We start from the raw sequence: 24000 nt of genomic DNA on the forward strand, positions 1-24000 counted from the left end.
ATGATGCTCACAGCACCTGGTATTCCCAAGCGGTCTCCCAATCAGGTACTGATCAGGCCGAACCATGCTTGGCTTCCGAGATCGGACGAGATCGGGCCTTTTCAGGGTGGTATGGCCGTGGGCGGTACTGTACTAGCAGATGGACACCCATGAAATGTCGAAAAAGATGCGGGGTATGATGCTCACAGCACCTGGTATTCCCAAGCGGTCTCCCAATCAGGTACTAACCAGGCCGAACCATGCTTGGCTGCCGAGATCGGACGAGAGCGGGCGAGATCGGGCCTTTTCAGGGTGGTATGGCCGTGAGCGGTACTGCACTAGCAGATGGACACCCATGAAATGTCGAAAAAGATGCGGGGTATGATGCTCAAAGAACCTGGTATTCCCAAGCGGTCTCCCAATCAGGTACTAACCAGGCCGAACCATACTTGGCTGCCGAGATCGGGCGAGATCGGGCCTTTTCAGGGTGGTATGGCCGTGAGCTGTACTGCTCCTGCAGATGGACACCCATGAAATGTCGAAAAAGATGCGGGGTATGATGCTCACAGCACCTGGTATTCCCAAGCGGTCTCCCAATCAGGTACTAAACAGGCCGAACCATGCTTGGCTGCCGAGATCGGACGAGATCGGGCCTTTTCAGGGTGGTATGGCCGTGAGCAGTACTGCACTAGCAGATGGACACCCATGAAATGTCGAAAAAGATGCGGGGTATGATGCTCACAGCACCTGGTATTCCCAAGCGGTCTCCCAATCAGGTACTAAACAGGCCGAATCATGCTTGGCTTCCGAGATCGGACGAGATCGGGCCTTTTCAGGGTGGTATGGCCGTGAGCGGCACTGCAATAGCAGATGGACACCCATGAAATGTCGAAAAAGATGCGGGGTATGATGCTCACAGCACCTGGTATTCCCAAGCGGTCTTCCAATCAGGTACTAAACAGGCCGAACCATGCTTGGCTTCCGAGATCGGGCCTTTTCAGGGTGGTATGGCCGTGAGCGGTACTGCACTAGCAGATGGACACCCATGAAATGTCGAAAAAGATGCGGGGTATGATGCTCACAGCACCTGGTATTCCCAAACGGTCTCCCAATCAGGTACGAACCAGGCCGAAACATGCTTGGCTTCCGAGATCAGGCGAGATCGGGCCTTTTCAGGGTGGTATGGCCGTGAGCGGTACTGCTTTTGCAGATGGACACCCATGAAATGTCGAAAAAGATGCGGGGTATGATGCTCACAGCACGTGGTATTCCCAAGCGGTCTCCCAATCAGGTACTAACCAGGCCGAAACATGCTTGGCTGCCGAGATCGGACGAGATCGGACGAGATCGGGCCTTTTCAGGGTGGTATGGCTGTGAGCGGTACTGCACTAGCAGATGGACACCCATGAAATGTCGAAAAAGATGCGGGGTATGATGCTCACAGCACCTGGTATTCCCAAGCGGTCTCCCAATCAGGTACTAACCAGGCCGAACCATGCTTGGCTTCCTAGATCGGACGAGATCGGACGAGATCGGGCCTTTTCAGGGTGGTATGGCCGTGAGCGGTACTGCACTAGCAGATGGACACCCATGAAATGTCGAAAAAGATGCGGGGTATGATGCTCACAGCACCTGGTATTCCCAGAAGGTCTCCCAACTAGGTACTAACCAGGCCGAACCATGCTTGGCTTTCGAAATCGGACGAGATCGGGCTTTTTCAGGGTGGTATGGCCGTGAGCGGTACTGCTCTTGCAGATGGACACCCATGAAATGTCGAAAAAGATGCGGGGTATGATGCTCACAGCACCTGGTATTCCCAATCGGTCTCCCAATCAGGTACTAACCAGGCCGACCCATGCTTGGCTGCCGAGATAGGACGAGATCGGGCGAGATCGGGCCTTATCAGGGTGGTATGGCCGTGAGCGGTACTGCTCTTGCAGATGGACACCCATGAAATGTCGAAAAAGATGCAGGGTATGATGCTCACAGCACCTGGTATTCCCAAGCGGTCTACCAATCAGCTACTAACCAGGCCGAACCATGCTTGGCTTCCGAAATCGGACGAGATCAGGCCTTTTCAGGGTGGCATGGCCGTGAGCGGTACTGCTCTTGCAGATGGACACCCATGAAATGTCGAAAAAGATGTGGGGTATGATGCTCACAGCACCTGGTATTCCCAAGCAGTCTCCCAATCAGGTACTAAACAGGCCGAACCATGCTTGGCTTCCGAGATCGGACGAGATCGGGCCTTTTCAGGGTGGTATGGCCGTGAGCGGTACTGCTCTTGCAGATGGACACCCATGAAATGTCGAAAAAGATGCGGGGTATGATGCTCACAGCACCTGGTATTCCCAAGCGGTCTCCCAATCAGGTACTAACCAGGCCGACCCATGCTTGGCTGCCGAGATAGGACGAGATCGGGCGAGATCGGGCCTTATCAGGGTGGTATGGCCGTGAGCGGTACTGCTCTTGCAGATGGACACCCATGAAATGTCGAAAAAGATGCGGGGTATGATGCTCACAGCACCTGGTATTCCCAAGCGGTCTCCCAATCAGCTACTAACCAGGCCGAACCATGCTTGCCTTCCGAAATCGGACGAGATCGGGCCTTTTCAGGGTGGTATGGCCGTGAGCGGTACTGCTCTTGCAGATGGACACCCATGAAATGTCGAAAAAGATGTGGGATATGATGCTCACAGCACCTGGTATTCCCAAGCGGTCTCCCAATCAGGTACTAACCAGGCCGAACTTTGCTTGGCTTCCGAGATCGGACGAGATCAGGCTTTTTCAGGGTGGTATGGCCGTGAGCGGTACTGCTCTTGCAGATGGACACCCATGAAATGTCGAAAAAGATGCGGGGTATGATGCTCACAGCACCTGGTATTCCCAAGCGGTCTCCCAATCAGGTACTAAACAGGCCGAACCATGCTTGGCTGCCGAGATCGGACGAGATCGGGCCTTTTCAGGGTGGTATGGCCGTGAGCGGTACTGCACTAGCAAATGGACACCCATGAAATGTCGAAAAAGATGCGGGGTATGATGCTCACAGCACCTGGTATTCCCAAGCGGTCTCCCAATCAGGTACTAAACAGGCCGAACCATGCTTGGCTGCCGAGATCGGACGAGATCGGGCCTTTTCAGGGTGGTATGGCCGTGAGCGGTACTGCACTAGCAAATGGACACCCATGAAATGTCGAAAAAGATGCAGGGTATGATGCTCACAGCACCTGGTATTCCCAGAAGGTCTCCCAACTAGGTACTAACCAGGCCGAACCATGCTTAGCTTCCGAGATCGGATGAGATCGGGCCTTTTCAGGGTGGTATGGCCGTGAGCGATACTGCTCTTGCAGATGGACACCCATGAAATGTCGAAAAAGATGCGGGGTATGATGCTCACAGCACCTGGTATTCCCAAGCGGTCTCCCAATCAGGTACTAACCAGGCCGAACTATGCTTGGCTTCCGAGATCGGGCGAGATCGGGCCTTTTCAGGGTGGTATGGCCGTGAGCGGTACTGCTCTTGCAGATGGACACCCATGAAATGTCGAAAAAGATGCGGGGTATGATGCTCACAGCACCTGGTATTCCCAAGCGGTCTCCCAATCAGGCACTAAACAGGCCGAACCATGCTTGGCTTCCAAGATCGGACGAGATCGGGCCTTTTCAGGGTGGTATGGCCGTGAGCGGTACCGTCCTTGCAGATGGACACCCATGAAATGTCGAAAAAGATGCGGGGTATGATGCTCAGAGCACCTGGTATTCCCAAGCGGTCTCCCAATCAGGTACTAAACAGGCCGAACCATGCTTGGCTTCCACGATCGGACGAGATCGGGCCTTTTCAGGGTGGTATGGCCGTGAGCGGTACTGCGCTTGCAGATGGACACCCATGAAATGTCGAAAAAGATGCGGGGTATGGTGCTCACAGCATCTGGTATTCCCAAGCGGTCTCCCAATCAGGTACTAAACAGGCCGAACCATGCTTGGCTTCCGAGATCGGACGAGATCGGGCCTTTTCAGGGTGGTATGGCCGTGAGCGGTACTGCACTAGCAGATGGACACCCATGAAATGTCGAAAAAGATGCGAGGTATGATGCTCACAGCACCTGGTATTCCGAAGCGGTCTCCCAATCAGGTACTAAACAGACCGAACCATGCTTGGCTGCCGAGATCGGACGAGATCGGGCCTTTTCAGGGTGGTATGGCCGTGAGCAGTACTGCACTAGCAGATGGACACCCATGAAATGTCGAAAAAGATGCGGGGTATGATGCTCACAGCACCTGGTATTTCGAAGCGGTCTACCAATCAGGTACTAACCAGGCCGAACCATGCTTGGCTTCCAAGAACGGACGAGATCGGGCCTTTTCAGGGTGGTATGGCTGTGAGCGGTACTGCACTAGCAGATGGACACCCATGAAATGTCGAAAAAGATGCGGGGTACGATGCTCACAGCACCTGGTATTCCCAAGCGGTCTTCCAACCAGGTACTAACCAGGCCGAACCATGCTTGGCTTCCGAGATCGGACGAGATCGGGCCTTTTCAGGGTGGTATGGCCGTGGGCGGTACTGCTGTTGCAGATGGACACCCATGAAATGTCGAAAAAGATGCGGGGCATGGTTCTCACAGCACCTGATATTCCCAAGCGGTCTCCCAATCTGGTACTAAACAAGTCTAACCATGCTTGGCTTCCGAGATCGGACGAGATCGGGCCTTTTCAGGGTGGTATGGCCGTGAGCGGTACTGCACTAGCAGATGGACACCCATGAAATGTCGAAAAAGATGCGGGGTATGATGTACACAGCACCTGGTATTCCCAAGCGGACTCCCAATCAGGTACTAACCAGGCCGAACCATGCTTGGCTTCCAAGATCGGACGAGATCGGGCCTTTTCAGGGTGGTATGGCCGTGAGCGGTACTGCACTAGCAGATGGACACCCATGAAATGTCGAAAAAGATGCGGGGTATGATGCTCACAGCACCTGGTATTCCCAAGCGATCTCCCAATCAGGTACTAACCAGGCCGAACCATGCTTGGCTTCCGAGATCGGGCGAGATCGAGCCTTTTCAGGGTGGTATGGCCGTGAGCGGTACTGTTCTTGCAGATGGACACCCATGAAATGTCGAAAAAGATGCGGGGTATGATGCTCACAGCACCTGGTATTCCCAAGCGGTCTCCCAATCAGGTACTAACCAGGCCGAACCATGCTTGGCTTCCGAGTTCGGACGAGATTGGGCCTTTTCAGGGTGGTATGGCCGTGAGCGGTACTGCACTAGCAGATGGACACCCATGAAATGTCGAAAAAGATGCGGGGTATGATGCTCACAGCACCTGGTATTCCCAAGCGGTCTCCCAATCAGGTACTAAACAGGCCGAACCATGCTTGGCTGCCGAGATCGGACGAGATCGGGCCTTTTCAGGGTGGTATGGCCGTGAGCGGTACTGCACTAGCAGATGGACACCCATGAAATGTCGAAAAAGACGCGGGGTATGATGCTCACAGCACCTGGTATTCCCAAGCAGTCTCCCAACCAGGTACTAACCAGGCCAAACCATGCTTGGCTTCCGAGATCGGACGAGATTGGGCCTTTTCAGGGTGGTATGGCCGTGTGCGGTATTGCTCCTGCAGATGGACACCCATGAAATGTCGAAAAAGATGCAGGGTATGATGCTCACAGCACCTGGTATTCCCAAGCGGTCTCCCAATCAGGTACTAACCAGGCCGAACCATGCGTGGCTTCCGAGATCGGACGAGATCGGGCCTTTTCAGGGTGGTATGGCCGTGAGCGGTACTGCTCTTGCAGATGGACACCCATGAAATGTCGAAAAAGATGCTGGGTATGATGCTCACAGCACCTGGTATTCCCAAGCGGTCTCCCAATCAGGTACTTACCAGGCCGAACCATGCTTGGCTCCCGAGATCGGACGAGATCGGGCCTTTTCAGGGTGGTATGGCCGTGAGCGGTACTGCACTAGCAGATGGACACCCATGAAATGTCGAAAAAGATGCGGGGTATGATGCTCTCAGCACCTGGTATTCCCAAGCGGCCTCCCAATCAGGTACTAACCAGGCCGAACCATGCTTGGCTTCCGAGATCGGACAATCGGGCCTTTTCAGGGTGGTATGGCCGTGAGCGGTCCTGCACTAGCAGATGGACACCCATGAAATGTCGAAAAAGATGCGGGGTATGATGCTCACAGCACCTGGTATTTCCAAGCAGTCTCCCAATCAGGTACTAACCAGGCCGAACCATGCTTGGCTTTCCGAGATCGGACGAGATCGGGCCTTTTCAGGGTGGTATGGCCGTGAGCGGTACTGCACTAGCAGATGGACACCCATGAAATGTCGAAAAAGATGCGGGGTATGATGCTCACAGCACCTGGTATTTCCAAGCGGTCTCCCAATCAGGTACTAACCAGTCCGAACCATGCCTGGCTTCCGAGATCGGACGAGATCGGGCCTTTTCAGGGTGGTATGGCCGTGAGCGGTACTGCACTAGCAGATGGACACCCATGAAATGTCGAAAAAGATGCGGGGTATGATACTCACAGCACCTGGTATTCCCAAGCGGTCTCCCAATCAGGTAGTAACCAGGCCGAATCATGCTTGGCTGCCGAGATCGGGCGAGATCGGGCCTTTTCAGGGTGGTATGGCCGTGAGCAGTACTGCTCTTGCAGATGGACACCCATTAAATGTCGAAAAAGATGCGGGGTATGATGCTCACAGCACCTGGTATTTCCAAGCGGTCTCCCAATCAGGTACTAACCAGGCCTAACCATGCTTGGCTTCCGAGATCGGACAATCGGGCCTTTTCAGGGTGGTATGGCCGTGAGCGGTACTGCACCACCAGATGGACACCCATGAAATGTCGAAAAAGATGCGGGGTATGATGCACACAGCACCTGGTATTCCCAAGCGGTCTCCTAATCAGGTACTGACCAGGCCGAACCATGCTTGGCTTCCGAGATCGAACGAGATCGGGCCTTTTCAGGGTGGTATGGCCGTGAGCGGTACTGTACTAGCAGATGGACACCCATGAAATGTCGAAAAAGATGCGGGGTATGATGCTCACAGCACCTGGTATTCCCAAGCGGTCTCCCAATCAGGTACTAACCAGGCCGAACCATGCTTGGCTGCCGAGATCGGACGAGATCGGACGAGATCGGGCCTTTTCAGGGTGGTATGGCAGTGAGCGGTACTGCTCTTGCAGATGGACACCCATGAAATGTCGAAAAAGATGCAGGGTATGATGCTCACAGCACCTGGTATTCCCAAGCGGTCTCCCAATCAGGTACTAAACAGGCCGAACCATGCTTGGCTTCCGAGATCAGACGAGATCGGGCCTTTTCAGGGTGGTATGGCCGTGAGCGGTACTGCACTAGCAGATGGACACCCATGAAATGTCGAAAAAGATGCGGGGCAAGATGCTCACAGCACCTGGTATTCCCAAGCGGTCTCCCAATCAGGTACTAACCAGGCCGAAACATGCTTGGCTTCCGAGATCGGATGAGATTTGGCCTTTTCAGGGTGGTATGGCCATGAGCGGTACTGCTCTTGCAGATGGACACCCATGAAATGTCGAAAAAGATGCGGGGTATGATGCTCACAGCACCTGGTATTCCCAAGCGGTCCCCCAATCAGGTACTAAACAGGCCGAACCATGCTCGGCTTCCGAGATCGGACGAGATCGGGCGAGATCGGGCCTTATCAGGGTGGTATGGCCGTGAGCGGTACTGCTCTTGCAGATGGACACCCATGAAATGTCGAAAAAGATGCGGGGTATGATGCTCACAGCACCTGGTATTCCCAAGCGGTCTCCCAATCAGGTACTAACCAGGCCGAACCATGCTTGGCTTCCGAGATCGGACGAGATCGGGCCTTTTCAGGGTGGTATGGCCGTGAGCGGTACTGCTCTTGCAGATGGACACCCATGAAATGTCGAAAAAGATGCGGGGTATGATGCTCACAGCACCTGGTATTCCCAAGCGGTCTCCCAATCAGGTACTAACCAGGCCGAACCATGCTTGGCTTCCGAGATCGGACGAGATCGGGCCTTTTCAGGGTGGTATGGCCATGAGCGGTACTCTCCTTGCAGATGGACACCCATGAAATGTCGAAAAAGATGCGGGGTATGATGCTCACAGCACCTGGTATTCCCAAGCGGTTTCCCAATCAGGTACTAACCAGGCCGAACCATGCTTGGCTGCCGAGATCGGACGAGATCGGGCGAGATCGGGCCTTATCAGGGTGGTATGGCTGTGAGCGGTACTGCTCTTGCAGATGGACACCCATGAAATGTCGAAAAAGTTGCAGGGTATGATGCTCACAGCACCTGGTATTCCCAAGCGGTCTCCCAATCAGGTACTAACCAGGCCGAACGATGCTTGGCTGCCGAGATCGGACGAGATCGGACGAGATCGGGCCTTTTCAGGGTGGTATGGCCGTGAGCGGTACTGCACTAGCAGATGGACACCCATGAAATGTCGAAAAAGATGCGGGGTATGATGCTCACAGCACCTGGTATTCCCAAGCGGTCTCCCAATCAGGTACTAAACAGGCCGAACCATGCTTGGCTGCCGAGATCGGACGAGATCGGGCCTTTTCAGGGTGGTATGGCCGTGAGCGGTACTGCACTAGCAGATGGACACCCATGAAATGTCGAAAAAGATGCGGGGTATGATGCTCACAGCACCTGGTATTCTCAAGCGGTCTCCCAATCAGGTACTAACCAGGCCGGACCATGCTTGGCTTCTGAGATCGGACGAGATCGGGCCTTTTCAGGGTGGTATGGCCGTGAGCGGTACTGTTCTTGCAGATGGACACCCATGAAATGTCGAAAAAGATGCGGGGTATGATGCTCACGGCACCTGGTATTCCCAAGCGGTCTCCCAATCAGGTACTAACCAGGCCGTACCATGCTTGGCTTCCGAGATCGAACGAGATCGGGCCTTTTCAGGGTGGTATGGCCGTGAGCGGTACTGCACTTGCAGATGGACACCCATGAAATGTCGAAAAAGATGCGGGGTATGATGCTCACAGCACCTGGTATTCCCAAGCGGTCTCCCAATCAGGTACTAACCAGGCCGAACCATGCTTGGCGTCCGAGATCGGACGAGATCGGGCCTTTTCGGGGTGGTATGGCCGTGAGCGGTACTGCTTTTGCAGATGGACACCCATGAAATGTCGAAAAAGATGCGGGGTATGATACTCACAGCACCTGGTATTCCCAAGCGGTCTCCCAATCAGGTACTAAACAGGCCGAACAATGCTTGGCTTCCGAGATCGGAGGATATCGGGCCTTTTCAGGGTGGTATGGCCGTGAGCGGTACTGCTCTTGCAGATGGACACCCATGAAATGTCGAAAAAGATGCGGGGTATGATGCTCACAGCACCTGGTATTCCCAAGCGGTCTCCCAATCAGGTACTAACCAGGCCGAACTATGCTTGGCTTTCGAGATCGGACGAGATCGGGCCTTTTCAGGGTGGTATGGCCGTGAGCGGTACTGCTCCTGCAGATGGACACCCATGAAATGTCGAAAAAGATGCGGGGCATGACGCTCACAGCACCTGGTATTCCCAAGCGGTCTCCCAATCAGGTACTAACCAGGCCAAACCATGCTTGGCTGCCAAGATCGGACAAGATCGGGCCTTTTCAGGGTGGTATGGCCGTGAGCGGTACTGCTCTTGCAGATGGACACCCATGAAATGTCGAAAAAGATGCGGGGTATGATGCTCACAGCACCTGGTATTCCCAAACGGTCTCCCAATCAGGTACTAACCAGGCCGAACCATGCTTGGCTTCCGAGATTAGACAAGATCGGGCCTTTTCAGGGTGGTATGGCCGTGAGCAGTACTGCTCCTGCAGATGGACACCCATGAAATGTCGAAAAAGATGCGGGGTATGATGCTCACAGCACCTGGTATTCCCAAGCGGTCTCCCAATCAGGTACTAACCAGGCCGAACCATGCTTGGCTGCCGAGATCGGACGAGATCGGGCGAGATCGGGCCTTTTCAGGGTGATATGGCCGTGAGCTGTACTGCTTTTGCAGATGGACACCCATGAAATGTCGAAAAAGATGCGGGGTATGATGCTCACAGCACCTGGTATTCCCAAGCGGTCTCCCAATCAGGTACTAAACAGGCCGAACCATGCTTGGCTGCCGAGATCGGACGAGATCGGGCCTTTTCAGGGTGGTATGGCCGTGAGCGGTACTGCTCTTGCAGATGGACACCCATGAAATGTCGAAAAAGATGCGGGGTATGATGCTCACAGCACCTGGTATTCCCAAGCGGTCTCCCAATCAGATACTAACCAGGCCGAACGATGCTTGGCTTCCGAGATCGGACGAGATCGGGCCTTTTCAGGGTGGTATGGCCGTGAGCGGTACTGCTCTTGCAGATGGACACCCATGAAATGTCGAAAAAGATGCGGGGTATGATGCTCACTGCACCTGGTATTCCCAAGCGGTCTCCCATTCAGGTACTAACCTGGCCGAATCATGCTTGGCTGCCGAGATCGGACGAGATCAGGCCTTATCAGGGTGGTATGGCCGTGAGCAGTACTGCTCTTGCAGATGGACACCCATGAAATGTCGAAAAAGATGCGGGGTATGATGCTCACAGCACCTGGTATTCCCAAGCGGTCTCCCAATCAGGTACTAACCAGGCCGAACCATGCTTGGCTTCCGAGATCGGACGAGATCGGGCCTTTTCAGGGTGGTATGGCCGTGAGCGGTACTGCGCATGCAGATGGACACCCATGAAATGTCGAAAAAGATGCGGGGTATGACGCTCACAGCACCTGGTATTCCCAAGCGGTCTCCCATTCAGGTACTAAACAGGCCGAACCATGCTTGGCTTCCGAGATCGGACGAGATCGGACGAGATCGGGCCTTTTCAGGATGGTATGGCCGTGAGCGGTACTGCTCTTGCAGATGGACACCCATGAAATGTCGAAAAAGATGCGGGGTATGATGCTCACAGGACCTGGTATTCCCAAGCGGTCTCCCAATCAGGTACTAACCAGGCCGAACCATGCTTGGCTTCCGAGATCGGACGAGATCGGGCCTTTTCAGGGTGGTATGGCCTTGAGCGGTACTGCTCTTGCAGATGGACACCCATGAAATGTCGAAAAAGATGCGGGGTATGATGCTCACAGCACCTGGTATTCCCAAGCGGTCTCCCAATCAGGTACTAAACAGGCCGAACCATGCTTGGCTTCCGAGATCGGACGAGATCGGGCCTTTTCAGGGTGGTATGGCCGTGAGCGGTACTGCTCTTGCAGATGGACACCCATGAAATGTCGAAAAAGATGCGGGGTATGATGCTCACAGCACCTGGTATTCCCAAGCGGTCTCCCAATCAGGTACTAACCAGGCCGTACCATGCTTGGCTGCCGAGATCGGACGAGATCGGGCGAGATCGGGCCTTTTCAGGGTGATATGGCCGTGAGCGGTACTGCTCTTGCAGATGGACACCCATGAAATGTCGAAAAAGATGCGGGGTATGATGCTCACAGCACCTGGTATTCCCAAGCGGTCTCCCAATCAGGTACTAAACAGGCCGAACCATGCTTGGCTTCCGAGATCGGACGAGATCGGGCCTTTTCAGGGTGGTATGGCCGTGAGCGGTACTTCTCTTGCAGATGGACACCCATGAAATGTCGAAAAAGATGCGGGGTATGATGCTCACAGCACCTGGTACTCCCAAGCGGTCTCCCAATCAGATACTAACGAGGCCGAACCATGCTTGGCTTCCGAGATCGGACGAGACCGGACGAGATCGGGCCTTTTCAGGGTGGTATGGCCGTGAGTGGTACTGCTCTTGCAGATGGACACCCATGAAATGTCGAAAAAGATGCGGGGTATGATGCTCACAGCACCTGGTATTCCCAAGCGGTCTCCCAATCAGGTACTAAACAGGCCGAACCATGCTTGGCTTCCGAGATCGGACGAGATCGGGCCTTTTCAGGGTGGTATGGCCGTGAGCGGTACTGCTCTTGCAGATGGACACCCATGAAATGTCGAAAAAGATGCGGGGTATGATGCTCACAGCACCTGGTATTCCCAAGCGGTCTCCCAATCAGGTACTAACCAGGCCGTACCATGCTTGGCTGCCGAGATCGGACGAGATCGGGCGAGATCGGGCCTTTTCAGGGTGATATGGCCGTGAGCGGTACTGCTCTTGCAGATGGACACCCATGAAATGTCGAAAAAGATGCGGGGTATGATGCTCACAGCACCTGGTATTCCCAAGCGGTCTCCCAATCAGGTACTAAACAGGCCGAACCATGCTTGGCTTCCGAGATCGGACGAGATCGGGCCTTTTCAGGGTGGTATGGCCGTGAGCGGTACTGCTTTTACAGATGGACACCCATGAAATGTCGAAAAAGATGCGGGGTATGATGCTCACAGCACCTGGTATTCCCAAGCGGTCTCCCAATCAGGTACTAAACAGGCCGAACCATGCTTGGCTTCCGAGATCGGACGAGATCGGGCCTTTTCAGGGTGGTATGGCCGTGAGCGGTACTGCTCTTGCAGATGGACACCCATGAAATGTCGAAAAAGATGCGGGGTATGATGCTCACAGCACCTGGTATTCCCAAGCGGTCTCCCAATCAGGTACTAACCAGGCCGTACCATGCTTGGCTGCCGAGATCGGACGAGATCGGGCGAGATCGGGCCTTTTCAGGGTGATATGGCCGTGAGCGGTACTGCTCTTGCAGATGGACACCCATGAAATGTCGAAAAAGATGCGGGGTATGATGCTCACAGCACCTGGTATTCCCAAGCGGTCTCCCAATCAGGTACTAAACAGGCCGAACCATGCTTGGCTTCCGAGATCGGACGAGATCGGGCCTTTTCAGGGTGGTATGGCCGTGAGCGGTACTGCTTTTACAGATGGACACCCATGAAATGTCGAAAAAGATGCGGGGTATGATGCTCACAGCACCTGGTATTCCCAAGCGGTCTCCCAATCAGGTACTAAACAGGCCGAACCATGCTTGGCTTCCGAGATCGGACGAGATCGGGCCTTTTCAGGGTGGTATGGCCGTGAGCGGTACTGCTCTTGCAGATGGACACCCATGAAATGTCGAAAAAGATGCGGGGTATGATGCTCACAGCACCTGGTATTCCCAAGCGGTCTCCCAATCAGGTACTAACCAGGCCGTACCATGCTTGGCTGCCGAGATCGGACGAGATTGGGCGAGATCGGGCCTTTTCAGGGTGATATGGCCGTGAGCGGTACTGCTCTTGCAGATGGACACCCATGAAATGTCGAAAAAGATGCGGGGTATGATGCTCACAGCACCTGGTATTCCCAAGCGGTCTCCCAATCAGGTACTAAACAGGCCGAACCATGCTTGGCTTCCGAGATCGGACGAGATCGGGCCTTTTCAGGGTGGTATGGCCGTGAGCGGTACTGCTTTTACAGATGGACACCCATGAAATGTCGAAAAAGATGCGGGGTATGATGCTCACAGCACCTGGTATTCCCAAGCGGTCTCCCAATCAGGTACTAACCAGGCCGAACCATGCTTGGCTTCCGAGATCGGACGAGATCGGGCCTTTTCAGGGTGGTATGGCCGTGAGCGGTACTTCTCTTGCAGATGGACACCCATGAAATGTCGAAAAAGATGCGGGGTATGATGCTCACAGCACCTGGTATTCCCAAGCGGTCTCCCAATCAGGTACTAACCAGGCCGAATCTTGCTTGGCTTCCGAGATCGGACGAGATCGGGCCTTTTCAGGGTGGTATGGCCGTGAGCGGTACTGCTCTTGCAGATGGACACCCATGAAATGTCGAAAAAGATGCGGGGTATGATGCTCACAGCACCTGGTATTCCCAAGCGGTCTCCCAATCAGGTACTAACCAGGCCGAACCATGCTTGGCTGCCGAGATCGGACGAGATCGGGCCTTATCAGGGCGGTATGGCCGTGAGCGGTACTCTTCATGCAGATGGACACCCATGAAATGTCGAAAAAGATGCGGGGTATGATGCTCACAGCACCTGGTATTCCCAAGCGGTCTCCCAATCAGGTACTAACCAGGCCGAACCATGCTTGGCTGCCGAGATCGGACGAGATCGGGCGAGATCGGGCCTTATCAGGGTGGTATGGCCGTGAGCGGTACTGCTCTTGCAGATGGACACCCATTAAATGTCGAAAAAGATGCGGGGTATGATGCTCACAGCACCTGGTATTCCCAAGCGGTCTCCCAATCAGGTACTAACCAGGCCGAACCATGTTTGGCTGCCGAAATCGGACGAGATCGGGCCTTTTCAGGGTGGTATGGCCGTGAGCGGTACTGCACTAGCAGATGGACACCCATGAAATGTCGAAAAAGATGCGGGGTATGATGCTCACAGCACCTGGTATTCCCAAGCGGTCTCCCAATCAGGTACTAAACAGGCCAAACCATGCTTGGCTTCCGAGATCGGACGAGATCGGACCTTTTCAGGGTGGTATGGCTGTGAGCGGTACTGCTCATGCAGATGGACACCCATGAAATGTCGAAAAAGATGCGGGGTATGATGCTCACAGCACCTGGTATTCCCAAGCGGTCTCCCAATCAGGTACTAACCAGGCCGAACCATGCTTGGCTTCCGAGATCGGACGAGATCGGGCCTTTTCAGGGTGGTATGGCCGCGAGCGGTACCGCTATTGCAGATGGACACCCATGAAATGTCGAAAAAGATGCGGGGTATGATGCTCACAGCACCTGGTATTCCCAAGCGGTCTCCCAATCAGGTACTAACCAGGCCGAACTATGCTTGGCTTCCGAGATCGGACGAGATCGGGCCTTTTCAGGGTGGTATGGCCGTGAGCAATACTGCACTTGCAGATGGACACCCATGAAATGTCGAAAAAGATGCGGGGCATGGTTCTCACAGAACCTGGTATTCCTAAGCGGTCTCCCAATCAGATACTAACCAGGCCGAATCATGCTTGGCTTCCAAGATCGGACGAGATCGGACGAGATCGGGCCTTTTCAGGGTGGTATGGCCGTGAGTGGTACTGCTCTTGCAGATGGACACCCATGAAATGTCGAAAAAGATGCGGGGCATGGTTCTCACAGCACCTGGTATTCCCAAGCGGTCTCCCAAACAGGTACTAAACAGGCCGAACCATGCTTGGCTTCCGAGATCGGGCGAGATCAGGCCTTTTCAGGGTGGTATGGCTGTGAGCGGTACTGTTCATGCAGATGGACACCCATGAAATGTCGAAAAAGATGCGGGGCATGGTTCTCACAGCACCTGGTATTCCCAAGCGGTCTCCCAATCAGGTGCTAACCAGGCCGAACCATGCTTGGCTTCCGAGATCGCACGAGATCGGGCCTTTTCAGGGTGGTATGGCCGTGAGCGGTACTGCACTAGCAGATGGACACCCATGAAATGTCGAAAAAGATGCGGGGTATGATGCTCACAGCACCTGGTATTCCCAAGCGGTCTCCCAATCAGGTACTAACCAGGCCGAACTTTGCTTGGCTTCCGAGATCGGACGAGATCAGGCTTTTTCAGGGTGGTATGGCCGTGAGCGATACTGCTCTTGCAGATGGACACCCATGAAATGTCGAAAAAGATGCGGGGTATGATGCTCACAGCACCTGGTATTCCCAAGCGGTCTCCCAATCAGGTACTAACCAGGCCGAACTATGCTTGGCTTCCGAGATCGGGCGAGATCGGGCCTTTTCAGGGTGGTATGGCCGTGAGCGGTACTGCTCTTGCAGATGGACACCCATGAAATGTCGAAAAAGATGCGGGGTATGATGCTCACAGCACCTGGTATTCCCAAGCGGTCTCCCAATCAGGCACTAAACAGGCCGAACCATGCTTGGCTTCCAAGATCGGACGAGATCGGGCCTTTTCAGGGTGGTATGGCCGTGAGCGGTACTGCACTAGCAGATGGACACCCATGAAATGTCGAAAAAGATGCGGGGTATGATGCTCAGAGCACCTGGTATTCCCAAGCGGTCTCCCAATCAGGTACTAAACAGGCCGAACCATGCTTGGCTTCCACGATCGGACGAGATCGGGCCTTTTCAGGGTGGTATGGCCGTGAGCGGTACTGCACTTGCAGATGGACACCCATGAAATGTCGAAAAAGATGCGGGGTATGGTGCTCACAGCATCTGGTATTCCCAAGCGGTCTCCCAATCAGGTACTAAACAGGCCGAACCATGCTTGGCTTCCGAGATCGGACGAGATCGGGCCTTTTCAGGGTGGTATGGCCGTGAGCGGTACTGCACTAGCAGATGGACACCCATGAAATGTCGAAAAAGATGCGAGGTATGATGCTCACAGCACCTGGTATTCCGAAGCGGTCTCCCAATCAGGTACTAAACAGACCGAACCATGCTTGGCTGCCGAGATCGGACGAGATCGGGCCTTTTCAGGGTGGTATGGCCGTGAGCAGTACTGCACTAGCAGATGGACACCCATGAAATGTCGAAAAAGATGCGGGGTATGATGCTCACAGCACCTGGTATTTCCAAGCGGTCTACCAATCAGGTACTAACCAGGCCGAACCATGCTTGGCTTCCAAGAACGGACGAGATCGGGCCTTTTCAGGGTGGTATGGCCGTGCGCGGTACTGCACTAGCAGATGGACACCCATGAAATGTCGAAAAAGATGCGGGGTACGATGCTCACAGCACCTGGTATTCCCAAGCGGTCTTCCAACCAGGTACTAACCAGGCCGAACCATGCTTGGCTTCCGAGATCGGACGAGATCGGGCCTTTTCAGGGTGGTATGGCCGTGAGCGGTACTGCTGTTGCAGATGGACACCCATGAAATGTCGAAAAAGATGCGGGGCATGGTTCTCACAGCACCTGATATTCCCAAGCGGTCTCCCAATCTGGTACTAAACAAGTCTAACCATGCTTGGCTTCCGAGATCGGACGAGATCGGGCCTTTTCAGGGTGGTATGGCCGTGAGCGGTACTGCACTAGCAGATGGACACCCATGAAATGTCGAAAAAGATGCGGGGTATGATGTACACAGCACCTGGTATTCCCAAGCGGACTCCCAATCAGGTACTAACCAGGCCGAACCATGCTTGGCTTCCAAGATCGGACGAGATCGGGCCTTTTCAGGGTGGTATGGCCGTGAGCGGTACTGCACTAGCAGATGGACACCCATGAAATGTCGAAAAAGATGCGGGGTATGATGCTCACAGCACCTGGTATTCCCAAGCGATCTCCCAATCAGGTACTAACCAGGCCGAACCATGCTTGGCTTCCGAGATCGGACGAGATCGGGCCTTTTCAGGGTGGTATGGCCGTGTGCGGTACTGCTCCTGCAGATGGACACCCATGAAATGTCGAAAAAGATGCAGGGTATGATGCTCACAGCACCTGGTATTCCCAAGCGGTCTCCCAATCAGGTACTAACCAGGCCGAACCATGCTTGGATTCCGAGATCGGGCGAGATCGGGCCTTTTCAGGGTGGTATGGCCGTGAGCGGTACTGCTCTTGCAGATGGACACCCATGAAATGTCGAAAAAGATGCGGCGTATGATGCTCACAGCACCTGGTATTCCCAAGCGGTCTCCCATTCAGGTACTAAACAGGCCGAACCATGCTTGGCTGCCGCGATCGGACGAGATCGGGCCTTTTCAGGGTGGTATGGCCGTGAGCGGTACTGCTCTTGCAGATGGACACCCATGAAATGTCGAAAAAGATGCGGGGTATGATGCTCACAGCACCTGGTATTCCCAAGCGGTCTCCCAATCAGGTACTAACCAGGCCGAACCATGCTTGGCTTCCGAGATCGGACAATCGGGCCTTTTCAGGGTGGTATGGCCGTGAGCGGTACTGCACTAGCAGATGGACACCCATGAAATGTCGAAAAAGATGCGGGGTATGATGCTCACAGCACCTGGTATTTCCAAGCAGTCTCCCAATCAGGTACTAACCAGGCCGAACCATGCTTGGCTTTCCGAGATCGGACGAGATCGGGCCTTTTCAGGGTGGTATGGCCGTGAGCGGTACTGCACTAGCAGATGGACACCCAAGAAATGTCAAAAAAGATGCGGGGTATGATGCTCACAGCACCTGGTATTTCCAAGCGGTCTCCCAATCAGGTACTAACCAGTCCGAACCATGCCTGGCTTCCGAGATCGGACGAGATCGGGCCTTTTCAGGGTGGTATGGCCGTGAGCGGTACTGCTCTTGCAGATGGACACCCATGAAATGTCGAAAAAGATGCAGGGTATGATGCTCACAGCACCTGGTAATCCCAAGCGGTCTCCCAATCAGGTAGTAACCAGGCCGAATCATGCTTGGCTGCCGAGATCGGGCGAGATCGGGCCTTTTCAGGGTGGTATGGCCATGAGCAGTACTGCTCTTGCAGATGGACACCCATTAAATGTCGAAAAAGATGCGGGGTATGATGCTCACAGCACCTGGTATTTCCAAGCGGTCTCCCAATCAGGTACTAACCAGGCCTAACCATGCTTGGCTTCCGAGATCGGACAATCGGGCCTTTTCAGGGTGGTATGGCCGTGAGCGGTACTGCACCACCAGATGGACACCCATGAAATGTCGAAAAAGATGCGGGGTATGATGCTCACAGCACCTGGTATTCCCAAGCGGTCTCCCAATCAGCTACGAACCAGGCCGAACCATGCTTGGCTTCCGAAATCGGACGAGATCGGGCCTTTTCAGGGTGGTATGGCCGAGAGCGGTACTGCTCTTGCAGATGGACACCCATGAAATGTCGAAAAAGATGCGGGGTATGATGCTCACAGCACCTGGTATTCCCAAGCAGTCTCCCAATCAGGTACTAAACAGGCCGAACCATGCTCGGCTTCCGAGATCGGACGAGATCGGGCGAGATCGGGCCTTATCAGGGTGGTATGGCCGTGAGCGGTACTGCTCTTGCAGATGGACACCCATGAAATGTCGAAAAAGATGCGGGGTATGATGCTCACAGCACCTGGTATTCCCAAGCGGTCTCCCAATCAGGTACTAACCAGGCCGAACCATGCTTGGCTTCCGAGATCGGACGAGATCGGGCGAGATCGGGCCTTATCAGGGTGGTATGACCGTGAGCGGTACTCTCCTTGCAGATGGACACCCATGAAATGTCGAAAAAGATGCGGGGTATGATGCTCACAGCACCTGGTATTCCCAAGCGGTCTCCCAATCAAGTACTAACCAGGCCGAACCATGCTTGGCTGCCGAAATCGGACGAGATCGGGCGAGATCGGGCCTTATCAGGGTGGTATGGCTGTGAGCGGTACTGCTCTTGCAGATGGACACCCATGAAATGTCGAAAAAGATGCAGGGTATGATGCTCACAGCACCTGGTATTCCCAAGCGGTCTCCCAATCAGGTACTAACCAGTCCGAACGATGCTTGGCTGCCGAGATCGGACGAGATCGGACGAGATCGGGCCTTTTCAGGGTGGTATGGCCGTGAGCGGTACTGCACTAGCAGATGGACACCCATGAAATGTCGAAAAAGATGCGGGGTATGATGCTCACAGAACCTGGTATTCCCAAGCGGTCTCCCAATCAGGTACTAAACAGGCCCAAACCATGCTTGGCTTCCGATATCGGACGAGATCGGGCCTTATCAGGGTGGTATGGCCGTGAGCGGTACTGCACTAGCAGATGGACACCCATGAAATGTCGAAAAAGATGCGGGGTATGATGCTCACAGCACCTGGTATTCCGAAGCGGTCTCCCAATCAGGTACTAAACAGGCCGAACCATGCTTGGCTGCCGAGATCGGACAAGATCGGGCCTTTTCAGGGTGGTATGGCCGTGAGCGGTACTGCACTAGCAGATGGACACCCATGAAATGTCGAAAAAGATGCGGGGTATGATGCTCACAGCACCTGGTATTCCGAAGCGGTCTCCCAATCAGGTACTAAACAGGCCGAACGATGCTTGGCTGCCGAGATCGGACGAGATCGGGCCTTTTCAGGGTGGTATGGCCGTGAGCGGTACTGCACTAGCAGATGGACACCAATGAAATGTCGAAAAAGATGCAGGGTATGATGCTCACAGAACCTGGTATTCCCAAGCAGTCTCCCAATCAGGTACTAACCAGGCCGGACCATGCTTGGCTTCCGAGATCGGGCCTTTTCAGGGTGGTATGGCCTTGAGCGGTACTGCTTTTGCAGATGGACACCCATGAAATGTCGAAAAAGATGCGGGGTATGATGCTCACAGCACCTGGTATTCCCAAGCGGTGTCCCAATCAGGTACTAAACAGGCCAAACCATGCTTGGCTTCCGAGATCGGACGAGAACGGGCCTTTTCAGGGTGGTATGGCCGTGAGCGGTACTGCTCCTGCAGATGGACACCCATGAAATGTCGAAAAAGATGCGGGGTATGATGCTCACTGCACCTGGTATTCCCAAGCGGTCTCCCAATCAGGTACTAACCAGGCCGAACCATGCTTGGCTTCCGAGATCGGACGAGATCGGGCCTTTTCAGGGTGGTATGGCCGTGAGCGGTACTGCACTAGCAGATGGACACCCATGAAATGTCGAAAAAGATGCGGGGTATGATGCTCACAGCACCTGGTATTCCCAAGCGGTCTCCTAATCAGGTACTGACCAGGCCGAACCATGCTTGGCTTCCGAGATCGAACGAGATCGGGCCTTTTCAGGGTGGTATGGCCGTGAGCGGTACTGTACTAGCAGATGGACACCCATGAAATGTCGAAAAAGATGCGGGGTATGATGCTCACAGCACCTGGTATTCCCAAGCGGTCTCCCAATCAGGTACTAACCAGGCCGAACCATGCTTGGCTGCCGAGAACGGACGAGATCGGACGAGATCGGGCCTTTTCAGGGTGGTATGGCAGTAATCGGTACTGCTCTTGCAGATGGACACCCATGAAATGTCGAAAAAGATGCAGGGTATGATGCTCACAGCACCTGGTATTCCCAAGCGGTCTCCCAATCAGGTACTAACCAGGCCGAACCATGCTTGGCTTCCAAGAACGGACGAGATCGGGCCTTTTCAGGGTGGTATGGCCGTGCGCGGTACTGCACTAGCAGATGGACACCCATGAAATGTCGAAAAAGATGCGGGGTACGATGCTCACAGCACCTGGTATTCCCAAGCGGTCTTCCAACCAGGTACTAACCAGGCCGAACCATGCTTGGCATCCGAGATCGGACGAGATCGGGCCTTTTCAGGGTGGTATGGCCGTGAGCGGTACTGCTGTTGCAGATGGACACCCATGAAATGTCGAAAAAGATGCGGGGCATGGTTCTCACAGCACCTGATATTCCCAAGCGGTCTCCCAATCAGGTACTAACCAGGCCGAACCATGCTTGGCTTCCGAGTTCGGACGAGATCGGGCCTTTTCAGGGTGGTATGGCCGTGAGCGGTACTGCACTAGTAGATGGACACCCATGAAATGTCGAAAAAGATGCGGGGTATGATGTACACAGCACCTGGTATTCCCAAGCGGACTCCCAATCAGGTACTAACCAGGCCGAACCATGCTTGGCTTCCAAGATCGGACGAGATCGGGCCTTTTCAGGGTGGTATGGCCGTGAGCGGTACTGCACTAGCAGATGGACACCCATGAAATGTCGAAAAAGATGCGGGGTATGATGCTCACAGCACCTGGTATTCCCAAGCGATCTCCCAATCAGGTACTAACCAGGCCGAACCATGCTTGGCTTCCGAGATCGGGCGAGATCGAGCCTTTTCAGGGTGGTATGGCCGTGAGCGGTACTGTTCTTGCAGATGGACACCCATGAAATGTCGAAAAAGATGCGGGGTATGATGCTCACAGCACCTGGTATTCCCAAGCGGTCTCCCAATCAGGTACTAACCAGGCCGAACCATGCTTGGCTTCCGAGTTCGGACGAGATTGGGCCTTTTCAGGGTGGTATGGCCGTGAGCGGTACTGCACTAGCAGATGGACACCCATGAAATGTCGAAAAAGATGCGGGGTATGAACTCACAGCACCTGGTATTCCCAAGCGGTCTCCCAATCAGGTACTAAACAGGCCGAACCATGCTTGGCTGCCGAGATCGGACGAGATCGGGCCTTTTCAGGGTGGTATGGCCGTGAGCGGTACTGCACTAGCAGATGGACACCCATGAAATGTCGAAAAAGACGCGGGGTATGATGCTCACAGCACCTGGTATTCCCAAGCAGTCTCCCAACCAGGTACTAACCAGGCCAAACCATGCTTGGCTTCCGAGATCGGACGAGATCGGGCCTTTTCAGGGTGGTATGGCCGTGTGCGGTACTGCTCCTGCAGATGGACACCCATGAAATGTCGAAAAAGATGCAGGGTATGATGCTCACAGCACCTGGTATTCCCAAGCGGTCTCCCAATCAGGTACTAACCAGGCCGAACCATGCTTGGATTCCGAGATCGGGCGAGATCGGGCCTTTTCAGGGTGGTATGGCCATGAGCGGTACTGCTCTTGCAGATGGACACCCATGAAATGTCGAAAAAGATGCGGCGTATGATGCTCACAGCACCTGGTATTCCCAAGCGGTCTCCCATTCAGGTACTAAACAGGCCGAACCATGCTTGGCTGCCGCGATCGGACGAGATCGGGCCTTTTCAGGGTGGTATGGCCGTGAGCGGTACTGCTCTTGCAGATGGACACCCATGAAATGTCGAAAAAGATGCGGGGTATGATGCTCACAGCACCTGGTATTCCCAAGCGGTCTCCCAATCAGGTACTAACCAGGCCGAACCATGCTTGGCTTCCGAGATCGGACAATCGGGCCTTTTCAGGGTGGTATGGCCGTGAGCGGTACTGCACTAGCAGATGGACACCCATGAAATGTCGAAAAAGATGCGGGGTATGATGCTCACAGCACCTGGTATTTCCAAGCAGTCTCCCAATCAGGTACTAACCAGGCCGAACCATGCTTGGCTTTCCGAGATCGGACGAGATCGGGCCTTTTCAGGGTGGTATGGCCGTGAGCGGTACTGCACTAGCAGATGGACACCCAAGAAATGTCGAAAAAGATGCGGGGTATGATGCTCACAGCACCTGGTATTTCCAAGCGGTCTCCCAATCAGGTACTAACCAGTCCGAACCATGCCTGGCTTCCGAGATCGGACGAGATCGGGCCTTTTCAGGGTGGTATGGCCGTGAGCGGTACTGCTCTTGCAGATGGACACCCATGAAATGTCGAAAAAGATGCAGGGTATGATGCTCACAGCACCTGGTATTCCCAAGCGGTCTCCCAATCAGGTAGTAACCAGGCCGAATCATGCTTGGCTGCCGAGATCGGGCGAGATCGGGCCTTTTCAGGGTGGTATGGCCGTGAGCAGTACTGCTCTTGCAGATGGACACCCATTAAATGTCGAAAAAGATGCGGGGTATGATGCTCACAGCACCTGGTATTTCCAAGCGGTCTCCCAATCAGGTACTAACCAGGCCTAACCATGCTTGGCTTCCGAGATCGGACAATCGGGCCTTTTCAGGGTGGTATGGCCGTGAGCGGTACTGCACCACCAGATGGACACCCATGAAATGTCGAAAAAGATGCGGGGTATGATGCTCACAGCACCTGGTATTCCCAAGCGGTCTCCCAATCAGCTACGAACCAGGCCGAACCATGCTTGGCTTCCGAAATCGGACGAGATCGGGCCTTTTCAGGGTGGTATGGCCGAGAGCGGTACTGCTCTTGCAGATGGACACCCATGAAATGTCGAAAAAGATGCGGGGTATGATGCTCACAGCACCTGGTATTCCCAAGCAGTCTCCCAATCAGGTACTAAACAGGCCGAACCATGCTCGGCTTCCGAGATCGGACGAGATCGGGCGAGATCGGGCCTTATCAGGGTGGTATGGCCGTGAGCGGTACTGCTCTTGCAGATGGACACCCATGAAATGTCGAAAAAGATGCGGGGTATGATGCTCACAGCACCTGGTATTCCCAAGCGGTCTCCCAATCAGGTACTAACCAGGCCGAACCATGCTTGGCTGCCGAAATCGGACGAGATCGGGCGAGATCGGGCCTTATCAGGGTGGTATGGCTGTGAGCGGTACTGCTCTTGCAGATGGACACCCATGAA

General features: G+C 54.3%; 1 non-coding gene and 129 pseudogenes across 1 annotated transcript; all 130 read right to left on the reverse strand.

Moving 5' to 3' along the window:
• Positions 1–4: 4 nt before the first annotated feature.
• On the reverse strand, positions 5–123 carry LOC144190134 (5S ribosomal RNA; annotated as a pseudogene).
• A 56-nt stretch (positions 124–179) lies between these two features.
• Positions 180–308, reverse strand: LOC144184276 (5S ribosomal RNA; annotated as a pseudogene).
• Positions 309–364: 56 nt separating this feature from the next.
• LOC144186687 (5S ribosomal RNA) lies at positions 365–483 on the reverse strand (annotated as a pseudogene).
• Positions 484–539: 56 nt separating this feature from the next.
• On the reverse strand, positions 540–658 carry LOC144188709 (5S ribosomal RNA; annotated as a pseudogene).
• Positions 659–714: 56 nt separating this feature from the next.
• On the reverse strand, positions 715–833 carry LOC144190290 (5S ribosomal RNA; annotated as a pseudogene).
• Positions 834–1054: 221 nt separating this feature from the next.
• Positions 1055–1173, reverse strand: LOC144184581 (5S ribosomal RNA; annotated as a pseudogene).
• Positions 1174–1229: 56 nt separating this feature from the next.
• On the reverse strand, positions 1230–1358 carry LOC144187208 (5S ribosomal RNA; annotated as a pseudogene).
• A 56-nt stretch (positions 1359–1414) lies between these two features.
• On the reverse strand, positions 1415–1543 carry LOC144185630 (5S ribosomal RNA; annotated as a pseudogene).
• A 56-nt stretch (positions 1544–1599) lies between these two features.
• Positions 1600–1718, reverse strand: LOC144189194 (5S ribosomal RNA; annotated as a pseudogene).
• A 241-nt stretch (positions 1719–1959) lies between these two features.
• LOC144185163 (5S ribosomal RNA) lies at positions 1960–2078 on the reverse strand (annotated as a pseudogene).
• A 56-nt stretch (positions 2079–2134) lies between these two features.
• On the reverse strand, positions 2135–2253 carry LOC144189738 (5S ribosomal RNA; annotated as a pseudogene).
• A 56-nt stretch (positions 2254–2309) lies between these two features.
• Positions 2310–2438, reverse strand: LOC144187043 (5S ribosomal RNA; annotated as a pseudogene).
• A 56-nt stretch (positions 2439–2494) lies between these two features.
• LOC144191809 (5S ribosomal RNA) lies at positions 2495–2613 on the reverse strand (annotated as a pseudogene).
• Positions 2614–2669: 56 nt separating this feature from the next.
• LOC144189439 (5S ribosomal RNA) lies at positions 2670–2788 on the reverse strand (annotated as a pseudogene).
• Positions 2789–2844: 56 nt separating this feature from the next.
• On the reverse strand, positions 2845–2963 carry LOC144188710 (5S ribosomal RNA; annotated as a pseudogene).
• A 56-nt stretch (positions 2964–3019) lies between these two features.
• Positions 3020–3138, reverse strand: LOC144188711 (5S ribosomal RNA; annotated as a pseudogene).
• Positions 3139–3194: 56 nt separating this feature from the next.
• On the reverse strand, positions 3195–3313 carry LOC144186214 (5S ribosomal RNA). Its single transcript, XR_013324819.1, has one exon. It is a non-coding gene; the product is annotated as a 5S ribosomal RNA (ribosomal RNA).
• Positions 3314–3369: 56 nt separating this feature from the next.
• LOC144191158 (5S ribosomal RNA) lies at positions 3370–3488 on the reverse strand (annotated as a pseudogene).
• Positions 3489–3544: 56 nt separating this feature from the next.
• LOC144182442 (5S ribosomal RNA) lies at positions 3545–3663 on the reverse strand (annotated as a pseudogene).
• A 56-nt stretch (positions 3664–3719) lies between these two features.
• LOC144186402 (5S ribosomal RNA) lies at positions 3720–3838 on the reverse strand (annotated as a pseudogene).
• Positions 3839–3894: 56 nt separating this feature from the next.
• On the reverse strand, positions 3895–4013 carry LOC144190938 (5S ribosomal RNA; annotated as a pseudogene).
• Positions 4014–4069: 56 nt separating this feature from the next.
• On the reverse strand, positions 4070–4188 carry LOC144182574 (5S ribosomal RNA; annotated as a pseudogene).
• Positions 4189–4244: 56 nt separating this feature from the next.
• On the reverse strand, positions 4245–4363 carry LOC144186479 (5S ribosomal RNA; annotated as a pseudogene).
• A 56-nt stretch (positions 4364–4419) lies between these two features.
• LOC144189347 (5S ribosomal RNA) lies at positions 4420–4538 on the reverse strand (annotated as a pseudogene).
• A 56-nt stretch (positions 4539–4594) lies between these two features.
• On the reverse strand, positions 4595–4713 carry LOC144191284 (5S ribosomal RNA; annotated as a pseudogene).
• A 56-nt stretch (positions 4714–4769) lies between these two features.
• LOC144183427 (5S ribosomal RNA) lies at positions 4770–4888 on the reverse strand (annotated as a pseudogene).
• Positions 4889–4944: 56 nt separating this feature from the next.
• On the reverse strand, positions 4945–5063 carry LOC144191957 (5S ribosomal RNA; annotated as a pseudogene).
• Positions 5064–5119: 56 nt separating this feature from the next.
• On the reverse strand, positions 5120–5238 carry LOC144188643 (5S ribosomal RNA; annotated as a pseudogene).
• Positions 5239–5294: 56 nt separating this feature from the next.
• Positions 5295–5413, reverse strand: LOC144188712 (5S ribosomal RNA; annotated as a pseudogene).
• A 56-nt stretch (positions 5414–5469) lies between these two features.
• LOC144191863 (5S ribosomal RNA) lies at positions 5470–5588 on the reverse strand (annotated as a pseudogene).
• A 56-nt stretch (positions 5589–5644) lies between these two features.
• On the reverse strand, positions 5645–5763 carry LOC144189468 (5S ribosomal RNA; annotated as a pseudogene).
• A 56-nt stretch (positions 5764–5819) lies between these two features.
• LOC144189019 (5S ribosomal RNA) lies at positions 5820–5938 on the reverse strand (annotated as a pseudogene).
• A 56-nt stretch (positions 5939–5994) lies between these two features.
• On the reverse strand, positions 5995–6111 carry LOC144186841 (5S ribosomal RNA; annotated as a pseudogene).
• Positions 6112–6167: 56 nt separating this feature from the next.
• LOC144183415 (5S ribosomal RNA) lies at positions 6168–6287 on the reverse strand (annotated as a pseudogene).
• Positions 6288–6343: 56 nt separating this feature from the next.
• On the reverse strand, positions 6344–6462 carry LOC144185316 (5S ribosomal RNA; annotated as a pseudogene).
• Positions 6463–6518: 56 nt separating this feature from the next.
• LOC144185710 (5S ribosomal RNA) lies at positions 6519–6637 on the reverse strand (annotated as a pseudogene).
• Positions 6638–6693: 56 nt separating this feature from the next.
• Positions 6694–6810, reverse strand: LOC144184818 (5S ribosomal RNA; annotated as a pseudogene).
• A 56-nt stretch (positions 6811–6866) lies between these two features.
• On the reverse strand, positions 6867–6985 carry LOC144182209 (5S ribosomal RNA; annotated as a pseudogene).
• A 56-nt stretch (positions 6986–7041) lies between these two features.
• LOC144184960 (5S ribosomal RNA) lies at positions 7042–7170 on the reverse strand (annotated as a pseudogene).
• A 56-nt stretch (positions 7171–7226) lies between these two features.
• Positions 7227–7345, reverse strand: LOC144188119 (5S ribosomal RNA; annotated as a pseudogene).
• Positions 7346–7401: 56 nt separating this feature from the next.
• LOC144185055 (5S ribosomal RNA) lies at positions 7402–7520 on the reverse strand (annotated as a pseudogene).
• A 56-nt stretch (positions 7521–7576) lies between these two features.
• Positions 7577–7705, reverse strand: LOC144186236 (5S ribosomal RNA; annotated as a pseudogene).
• A 56-nt stretch (positions 7706–7761) lies between these two features.
• On the reverse strand, positions 7762–7880 carry LOC144189469 (5S ribosomal RNA; annotated as a pseudogene).
• Positions 7881–7936: 56 nt separating this feature from the next.
• On the reverse strand, positions 7937–8055 carry LOC144185526 (5S ribosomal RNA; annotated as a pseudogene).
• A 56-nt stretch (positions 8056–8111) lies between these two features.
• Positions 8112–8240, reverse strand: LOC144184318 (5S ribosomal RNA; annotated as a pseudogene).
• A 56-nt stretch (positions 8241–8296) lies between these two features.
• On the reverse strand, positions 8297–8425 carry LOC144185664 (5S ribosomal RNA; annotated as a pseudogene).
• A 56-nt stretch (positions 8426–8481) lies between these two features.
• LOC144188713 (5S ribosomal RNA) lies at positions 8482–8600 on the reverse strand (annotated as a pseudogene).
• A 56-nt stretch (positions 8601–8656) lies between these two features.
• On the reverse strand, positions 8657–8775 carry LOC144191698 (5S ribosomal RNA; annotated as a pseudogene).
• Positions 8776–8831: 56 nt separating this feature from the next.
• LOC144182193 (5S ribosomal RNA) lies at positions 8832–8950 on the reverse strand (annotated as a pseudogene).
• A 56-nt stretch (positions 8951–9006) lies between these two features.
• On the reverse strand, positions 9007–9125 carry LOC144190102 (5S ribosomal RNA; annotated as a pseudogene).
• A 56-nt stretch (positions 9126–9181) lies between these two features.
• On the reverse strand, positions 9182–9300 carry LOC144186461 (5S ribosomal RNA; annotated as a pseudogene).
• A 56-nt stretch (positions 9301–9356) lies between these two features.
• On the reverse strand, positions 9357–9475 carry LOC144190560 (5S ribosomal RNA; annotated as a pseudogene).
• A 56-nt stretch (positions 9476–9531) lies between these two features.
• Positions 9532–9650, reverse strand: LOC144191874 (5S ribosomal RNA; annotated as a pseudogene).
• A 56-nt stretch (positions 9651–9706) lies between these two features.
• On the reverse strand, positions 9707–9825 carry LOC144182862 (5S ribosomal RNA; annotated as a pseudogene).
• A 56-nt stretch (positions 9826–9881) lies between these two features.
• LOC144183858 (5S ribosomal RNA) lies at positions 9882–10010 on the reverse strand (annotated as a pseudogene).
• Positions 10011–10066: 56 nt separating this feature from the next.
• Positions 10067–10185, reverse strand: LOC144188715 (5S ribosomal RNA; annotated as a pseudogene).
• A 56-nt stretch (positions 10186–10241) lies between these two features.
• LOC144191243 (5S ribosomal RNA) lies at positions 10242–10360 on the reverse strand (annotated as a pseudogene).
• A 56-nt stretch (positions 10361–10416) lies between these two features.
• Positions 10417–10535, reverse strand: LOC144183317 (5S ribosomal RNA; annotated as a pseudogene).
• A 56-nt stretch (positions 10536–10591) lies between these two features.
• On the reverse strand, positions 10592–10710 carry LOC144189480 (5S ribosomal RNA; annotated as a pseudogene).
• A 56-nt stretch (positions 10711–10766) lies between these two features.
• LOC144184380 (5S ribosomal RNA) lies at positions 10767–10895 on the reverse strand (annotated as a pseudogene).
• A 56-nt stretch (positions 10896–10951) lies between these two features.
• LOC144182631 (5S ribosomal RNA) lies at positions 10952–11070 on the reverse strand (annotated as a pseudogene).
• A 56-nt stretch (positions 11071–11126) lies between these two features.
• On the reverse strand, positions 11127–11245 carry LOC144187503 (5S ribosomal RNA; annotated as a pseudogene).
• A 56-nt stretch (positions 11246–11301) lies between these two features.
• On the reverse strand, positions 11302–11430 carry LOC144184013 (5S ribosomal RNA; annotated as a pseudogene).
• A 56-nt stretch (positions 11431–11486) lies between these two features.
• Positions 11487–11605, reverse strand: LOC144187504 (5S ribosomal RNA; annotated as a pseudogene).
• Positions 11606–11846: 241 nt separating this feature from the next.
• LOC144187505 (5S ribosomal RNA) lies at positions 11847–11965 on the reverse strand (annotated as a pseudogene).
• A 56-nt stretch (positions 11966–12021) lies between these two features.
• Positions 12022–12150, reverse strand: LOC144184014 (5S ribosomal RNA; annotated as a pseudogene).
• A 56-nt stretch (positions 12151–12206) lies between these two features.
• On the reverse strand, positions 12207–12325 carry LOC144187506 (5S ribosomal RNA; annotated as a pseudogene).
• Positions 12326–12381: 56 nt separating this feature from the next.
• LOC144187508 (5S ribosomal RNA) lies at positions 12382–12500 on the reverse strand (annotated as a pseudogene).
• A 56-nt stretch (positions 12501–12556) lies between these two features.
• LOC144184015 (5S ribosomal RNA) lies at positions 12557–12685 on the reverse strand (annotated as a pseudogene).
• Positions 12686–12741: 56 nt separating this feature from the next.
• Positions 12742–12860, reverse strand: LOC144187509 (5S ribosomal RNA; annotated as a pseudogene).
• Positions 12861–12916: 56 nt separating this feature from the next.
• LOC144187510 (5S ribosomal RNA) lies at positions 12917–13035 on the reverse strand (annotated as a pseudogene).
• Positions 13036–13091: 56 nt separating this feature from the next.
• On the reverse strand, positions 13092–13220 carry LOC144185776 (5S ribosomal RNA; annotated as a pseudogene).
• A 56-nt stretch (positions 13221–13276) lies between these two features.
• LOC144187511 (5S ribosomal RNA) lies at positions 13277–13395 on the reverse strand (annotated as a pseudogene).
• A 56-nt stretch (positions 13396–13451) lies between these two features.
• LOC144189491 (5S ribosomal RNA) lies at positions 13452–13570 on the reverse strand (annotated as a pseudogene).
• Positions 13571–13626: 56 nt separating this feature from the next.
• Positions 13627–13745, reverse strand: LOC144188409 (5S ribosomal RNA; annotated as a pseudogene).
• Positions 13746–13801: 56 nt separating this feature from the next.
• LOC144188239 (5S ribosomal RNA) lies at positions 13802–13920 on the reverse strand (annotated as a pseudogene).
• A 56-nt stretch (positions 13921–13976) lies between these two features.
• On the reverse strand, positions 13977–14105 carry LOC144182649 (5S ribosomal RNA; annotated as a pseudogene).
• A 56-nt stretch (positions 14106–14161) lies between these two features.
• Positions 14162–14280, reverse strand: LOC144190554 (5S ribosomal RNA; annotated as a pseudogene).
• Positions 14281–14336: 56 nt separating this feature from the next.
• On the reverse strand, positions 14337–14455 carry LOC144189571 (5S ribosomal RNA; annotated as a pseudogene).
• A 56-nt stretch (positions 14456–14511) lies between these two features.
• On the reverse strand, positions 14512–14630 carry LOC144187278 (5S ribosomal RNA; annotated as a pseudogene).
• Positions 14631–14686: 56 nt separating this feature from the next.
• Positions 14687–14805, reverse strand: LOC144188427 (5S ribosomal RNA; annotated as a pseudogene).
• Positions 14806–15046: 241 nt separating this feature from the next.
• LOC144184620 (5S ribosomal RNA) lies at positions 15047–15165 on the reverse strand (annotated as a pseudogene).
• A 56-nt stretch (positions 15166–15221) lies between these two features.
• On the reverse strand, positions 15222–15340 carry LOC144183885 (5S ribosomal RNA; annotated as a pseudogene).
• A 56-nt stretch (positions 15341–15396) lies between these two features.
• On the reverse strand, positions 15397–15515 carry LOC144189440 (5S ribosomal RNA; annotated as a pseudogene).
• A 56-nt stretch (positions 15516–15571) lies between these two features.
• LOC144191159 (5S ribosomal RNA) lies at positions 15572–15690 on the reverse strand (annotated as a pseudogene).
• A 56-nt stretch (positions 15691–15746) lies between these two features.
• LOC144182443 (5S ribosomal RNA) lies at positions 15747–15865 on the reverse strand (annotated as a pseudogene).
• Positions 15866–15921: 56 nt separating this feature from the next.
• LOC144186403 (5S ribosomal RNA) lies at positions 15922–16040 on the reverse strand (annotated as a pseudogene).
• A 56-nt stretch (positions 16041–16096) lies between these two features.
• On the reverse strand, positions 16097–16215 carry LOC144190940 (5S ribosomal RNA; annotated as a pseudogene).
• Positions 16216–16271: 56 nt separating this feature from the next.
• LOC144182575 (5S ribosomal RNA) lies at positions 16272–16390 on the reverse strand (annotated as a pseudogene).
• Positions 16391–16446: 56 nt separating this feature from the next.
• LOC144186488 (5S ribosomal RNA) lies at positions 16447–16565 on the reverse strand (annotated as a pseudogene).
• A 56-nt stretch (positions 16566–16621) lies between these two features.
• LOC144183224 (5S ribosomal RNA) lies at positions 16622–16740 on the reverse strand (annotated as a pseudogene).
• A 56-nt stretch (positions 16741–16796) lies between these two features.
• LOC144191285 (5S ribosomal RNA) lies at positions 16797–16915 on the reverse strand (annotated as a pseudogene).
• Positions 16916–16971: 56 nt separating this feature from the next.
• Positions 16972–17090, reverse strand: LOC144183428 (5S ribosomal RNA; annotated as a pseudogene).
• A 56-nt stretch (positions 17091–17146) lies between these two features.
• Positions 17147–17265, reverse strand: LOC144190129 (5S ribosomal RNA; annotated as a pseudogene).
• A 56-nt stretch (positions 17266–17321) lies between these two features.
• On the reverse strand, positions 17322–17440 carry LOC144187415 (5S ribosomal RNA; annotated as a pseudogene).
• Positions 17441–17496: 56 nt separating this feature from the next.
• Positions 17497–17615, reverse strand: LOC144191262 (5S ribosomal RNA; annotated as a pseudogene).
• Positions 17616–17671: 56 nt separating this feature from the next.
• LOC144183708 (5S ribosomal RNA) lies at positions 17672–17788 on the reverse strand (annotated as a pseudogene).
• Positions 17789–17844: 56 nt separating this feature from the next.
• On the reverse strand, positions 17845–17964 carry LOC144183416 (5S ribosomal RNA; annotated as a pseudogene).
• A 56-nt stretch (positions 17965–18020) lies between these two features.
• LOC144185317 (5S ribosomal RNA) lies at positions 18021–18139 on the reverse strand (annotated as a pseudogene).
• A 56-nt stretch (positions 18140–18195) lies between these two features.
• LOC144187132 (5S ribosomal RNA) lies at positions 18196–18314 on the reverse strand (annotated as a pseudogene).
• A 56-nt stretch (positions 18315–18370) lies between these two features.
• On the reverse strand, positions 18371–18487 carry LOC144184819 (5S ribosomal RNA; annotated as a pseudogene).
• A 56-nt stretch (positions 18488–18543) lies between these two features.
• On the reverse strand, positions 18544–18662 carry LOC144184334 (5S ribosomal RNA; annotated as a pseudogene).
• A 56-nt stretch (positions 18663–18718) lies between these two features.
• On the reverse strand, positions 18719–18847 carry LOC144186898 (5S ribosomal RNA; annotated as a pseudogene).
• A 56-nt stretch (positions 18848–18903) lies between these two features.
• On the reverse strand, positions 18904–19032 carry LOC144182297 (5S ribosomal RNA; annotated as a pseudogene).
• A 56-nt stretch (positions 19033–19088) lies between these two features.
• On the reverse strand, positions 19089–19217 carry LOC144184754 (5S ribosomal RNA; annotated as a pseudogene).
• A 56-nt stretch (positions 19218–19273) lies between these two features.
• LOC144187237 (5S ribosomal RNA) lies at positions 19274–19402 on the reverse strand (annotated as a pseudogene).
• A 56-nt stretch (positions 19403–19458) lies between these two features.
• Positions 19459–19578, reverse strand: LOC144183878 (5S ribosomal RNA; annotated as a pseudogene).
• Positions 19579–19634: 56 nt separating this feature from the next.
• Positions 19635–19753, reverse strand: LOC144183172 (5S ribosomal RNA; annotated as a pseudogene).
• Positions 19754–19809: 56 nt separating this feature from the next.
• LOC144183680 (5S ribosomal RNA) lies at positions 19810–19928 on the reverse strand (annotated as a pseudogene).
• A 221-nt stretch (positions 19929–20149) lies between these two features.
• On the reverse strand, positions 20150–20268 carry LOC144191939 (5S ribosomal RNA; annotated as a pseudogene).
• Positions 20269–20324: 56 nt separating this feature from the next.
• Positions 20325–20443, reverse strand: LOC144188962 (5S ribosomal RNA; annotated as a pseudogene).
• A 56-nt stretch (positions 20444–20499) lies between these two features.
• LOC144190633 (5S ribosomal RNA) lies at positions 20500–20618 on the reverse strand (annotated as a pseudogene).
• Positions 20619–20859: 241 nt separating this feature from the next.
• Positions 20860–20978, reverse strand: LOC144182703 (5S ribosomal RNA; annotated as a pseudogene).
• A 56-nt stretch (positions 20979–21034) lies between these two features.
• Positions 21035–21153, reverse strand: LOC144189322 (5S ribosomal RNA; annotated as a pseudogene).
• A 56-nt stretch (positions 21154–21209) lies between these two features.
• Positions 21210–21328, reverse strand: LOC144188623 (5S ribosomal RNA; annotated as a pseudogene).
• Positions 21329–21384: 56 nt separating this feature from the next.
• On the reverse strand, positions 21385–21503 carry LOC144183429 (5S ribosomal RNA; annotated as a pseudogene).
• A 56-nt stretch (positions 21504–21559) lies between these two features.
• Positions 21560–21678, reverse strand: LOC144191958 (5S ribosomal RNA; annotated as a pseudogene).
• A 56-nt stretch (positions 21679–21734) lies between these two features.
• On the reverse strand, positions 21735–21853 carry LOC144188644 (5S ribosomal RNA; annotated as a pseudogene).
• Positions 21854–21908: 55 nt separating this feature from the next.
• Positions 21909–22027, reverse strand: LOC144189638 (5S ribosomal RNA; annotated as a pseudogene).
• A 56-nt stretch (positions 22028–22083) lies between these two features.
• Positions 22084–22202, reverse strand: LOC144188331 (5S ribosomal RNA; annotated as a pseudogene).
• Positions 22203–22258: 56 nt separating this feature from the next.
• LOC144188530 (5S ribosomal RNA) lies at positions 22259–22377 on the reverse strand (annotated as a pseudogene).
• Positions 22378–22433: 56 nt separating this feature from the next.
• Positions 22434–22552, reverse strand: LOC144191263 (5S ribosomal RNA; annotated as a pseudogene).
• Positions 22553–22608: 56 nt separating this feature from the next.
• LOC144183709 (5S ribosomal RNA) lies at positions 22609–22725 on the reverse strand (annotated as a pseudogene).
• Positions 22726–22781: 56 nt separating this feature from the next.
• Positions 22782–22901, reverse strand: LOC144183417 (5S ribosomal RNA; annotated as a pseudogene).
• A 56-nt stretch (positions 22902–22957) lies between these two features.
• LOC144185318 (5S ribosomal RNA) lies at positions 22958–23076 on the reverse strand (annotated as a pseudogene).
• Positions 23077–23132: 56 nt separating this feature from the next.
• On the reverse strand, positions 23133–23251 carry LOC144184707 (5S ribosomal RNA; annotated as a pseudogene).
• Positions 23252–23307: 56 nt separating this feature from the next.
• LOC144184820 (5S ribosomal RNA) lies at positions 23308–23424 on the reverse strand (annotated as a pseudogene).
• Positions 23425–23480: 56 nt separating this feature from the next.
• On the reverse strand, positions 23481–23599 carry LOC144184335 (5S ribosomal RNA; annotated as a pseudogene).
• Positions 23600–23655: 56 nt separating this feature from the next.
• Positions 23656–23784, reverse strand: LOC144186899 (5S ribosomal RNA; annotated as a pseudogene).
• Positions 23785–23840: 56 nt separating this feature from the next.
• LOC144185115 (5S ribosomal RNA) lies at positions 23841–23969 on the reverse strand (annotated as a pseudogene).
• Positions 23970–24000: the final 31 nt, after the last annotated feature.

Source organism: Stigmatopora nigra, unplaced genomic scaffold (assembly GCF_051989575.1).
Source record: "Stigmatopora nigra isolate UIUO_SnigA unplaced genomic scaffold, RoL_Snig_1.1 HiC_scaffold_24, whole genome shotgun sequence".
In the NCBI taxonomy this organism is placed as follows: domain Eukaryota; kingdom Metazoa; phylum Chordata; class Actinopteri; order Syngnathiformes; family Syngnathidae; genus Stigmatopora; species Stigmatopora nigra.